The sequence below is a fragment of the Mauremys mutica genome, unplaced genomic scaffold (assembly GCF_020497125.1).
Source record: "Mauremys mutica isolate MM-2020 ecotype Southern unplaced genomic scaffold, ASM2049712v1 Super-Scaffold_100095, whole genome shotgun sequence".
NCBI classification, from domain to species: Eukaryota; Metazoa; Chordata; order Testudines; family Geoemydidae; genus Mauremys; species Mauremys mutica.
This window is the reverse complement of record NW_025423264.1, coordinates 1448845-1451743: the sequence shown is the minus strand read 5'-3', so window position 1 is coordinate 1451743 and position 2899 is coordinate 1448845. Positions and strand designations below refer to the sequence as shown.

Below are 2899 nucleotides of genomic sequence, written 5' to 3'. Positions count from 1 at the left end.
TGTTCTCCTACTGGTGTTTGAATGTTATAATTCTTGACGTCTGATTTGCATCCCATTTATTCTTTTGCACAGAGACTGTCTGGTTTGGCCAATGTACATGGAAGAGGGGCATTGCTGGCACATAATGGCATATATCACATTGGTAGATGTGGAGGTGAACGAGCCCCTGATGGCATGGCTGATGTGATTATGTCGTATTATGGTGTCACTTGAATAGATATGTGGACAGAGTTGGCATCGGGCTTTGTTGCAAGGATAGATTCCTGGGTTAGTGTTGTTGTTCTGTGGTTGCTGGTGAGGATTTGCTTCAGATTTGGGGGTTGTCTGTAAGCAAGGACTGGCCTGTCTCCCAAGATCTGGGAGAGTGAGGGATCATCTTTCAGGATAGGTTGTAGATCTTTGATGATTCGCTAGAGAGGTTTTAATTGGGGGATGAACGTAAAGGCCAGTGGTGTTCTGTTATTTTCTTTGTTGGGCCTGTCTTGTAGTAGGTGACTTCTGGGTACTCTTCTGGCTCTGTCAACCTGTACCGTATTGTTCCGAGTATAGGCCGCTCCTGATTATAAGCTGCACCCTTAAAGTTTGGTGCTATTTTTAAAAAAATAAATTTTTAACTTTTTTAACAAAGAAAATATACACATTAGTAGAATGACTGCTTTTTTTTTTGGTTTTGTTTGCTGCTCTGGCTGCCCTATAGGGTGCGGAGGAGGAGCACCCTGCAGCAAATTCCACAGGGCAGCCCGCGTCCTTCCCTCCCTGACGACCGGAGCAGCGCGGAGCCCTCCCGGAAGACAGCACAGCAATTGGGGCCGTGGGGTGAGCTCCCCGCTGAAGTGCTGGCCGCCCCCCTTCTCTCTCTCCCCCCCCGCTCCCCCTGGCCGCCTCCCTCTCCCTCCCCCCAACTAGACCAGGGGTCCACTCTGTAGCACAGGGAGTCCCCCTGCACCCTGGGTCTGGCCGCCCTGTAGGGTTTTTTGTTTTGTTTTTTCCCCTGCTTTGCCAGCCGTGCTGTTTTCCCCCTCTTCCCCTCCTTTGCCGCTCCAGCCGTGGTTTTTTTTCTTTTCTCCCCCCCGCTTTACCGCTCTGGCCGTGCTGCCGGTTTGTTTGTTTTTTTTTACACCTGCTTTCCCGCTTCAGCTGCACTGTTTTTGTTCCCCGCCGCCGCCTTACTGCTCCCGCTGCACCAAGTTTTTTTGTTGTTGTTTCTCCCCCCCCCTGCAGTTTCAGCCGCGTAGTTTTTCGTGCCCCGCCCCCACCCCCCTGCTCTAGCCGCACTGTTTTTTTCCCCCTGCTTTGCCGCTCTGGGATTTAAAAGGCTCTGGGCTCCCCGCCGCGGCGGGCAGCCCAGAGCGCTCTGATTCCCGGCCGCGGCTGGGATTTAAAAGACTCTGGGCTTCCCACCGTGGCGGGCAGCCCAGAGCGCTCTGATTCCCGGCCGCGGCTGGGATTTAAAAGGCTCTGGGCTTCCCACCGTGGCGGGCAGCCCAGAGCGCTCTGATTCTCCGCCGCGGCTGGGATTTAAAGCGCTCTGGGCTCCCCGCCACGGCGGGCAGCCCAGAGCGCTCTGAGTCCCCGCCGCAGCTGGGATTTAAAGGGCTCTGGGCTCCACGCCGCAGCGGGCAGCCCAGAGCGCTCTGAGTCCCGGCCGTGGCTGGGATTTGAAGGGCTCTGGGCTCCCCGCCGCAGCGGGCAGCCCAGAGCGCTCTGATTCCCCGCCGCGGCTGGGATCTAAAGGGCTCTGGGCTCCCCGCCACGGCGGGCAGCCCAGAGCGCTCTGAGTCCCCGCCGCAGCTGGGATCTAAAGGGCTCTGGGCTCCCCGCCGCGGCGGGCAGCCCAGAGCGCTCTGATTCCCAGCCGGGGCTGGGATTTGAAGTATTTTTATTGTTTTTTTTTCAAGTTCCTGATTATAGGCCGCACCCCTAATTTAAAGACTTAAATTAGGGGAAAAAAGTGCGGCCTATACTCGGGACAATACGGTATTTTCACTTCAGCAGGTGGGTATTGTAGTTTTAAGAATGCTTGATAGAGATCTTGTAGGTGTTGATCTCTGTCTGAGGGATTGGAGCAAATACGGTTGTATCTTAGAGCTTGGCCATAGACAATGGATCATGTGGTGTGTCCTGGATGGAAGCTGGAGGCATGTAGGTAAGTCTAGTGGTCAGTGGGTTTCCGGTATAGGGTTGTGCTTATGTGACCATAGCTTATCAGCACAGTACTGTCAAGGAAATGGACCACTTGAGTGAATTGATCTAGGCTGTGGTTGATGTTGGGATGGAAATTGTTAAAATCATGGTGGAATTCCTCAAGGGCTTCTTTTCCATGAGTCCAGATGATGAAGATGTCTTCAGTGTAGTGCAAGTACAGTAGGGGCATTAGGAGATGAGAGCTAAGGAAGCGTTATTTTAAGTCAGCCATAAAAATGTTGGCATACTGTGGGGCCATGTGGGTACCCATAGCAGTGCCGCTGACTTGAAGATATATATTGTCCTCAATGTGAAATAGTTGTGGGTGAGGACAAAGTCGCGAAGTTCAGCCACCAGGTTTGGCATGTAATTAGTTCACAAAACAAGGGGGGGGGGGTGTTGAGAAATCACTGCTCATGCCCCTGGCCAGCCTATTTCCCTTTGCTGCTCTGAAACGTGCCCCCACGTGCAGGCCCCGGGGGAGGCTTTGGCTAGGGCGAGTGTGTCCTTGCGAGGTAACTGTCTCTCTGGAGGTGAAAGTCATCAGTGCGGGGTGCGAAGGGAAGTGGCCGTCGAAGGAGAATGCAAGGCATGTGGCGGGCAGGCCAGGGATTTCTTTGTCCCCCCTTCAAAAGGGGTCACCCTCCCCGTCGGGGAATCGAACCCCGGTCTCCCACGTGACAGGCGGGGATACTCACCACTATACTAACAAGGA

General features: G+C 53.9%; 1 non-coding gene across 1 annotated transcript; it reads right to left on the bottom strand.

Moving 5' to 3' along the window:
• Positions 1-2827: 2827 nt before the first annotated feature.
• Positions 2828-2899, bottom strand: TRNAD-GUC. Its single transcript has one exon. It is a non-coding gene; the product is annotated as a tRNA-Asp (tRNA).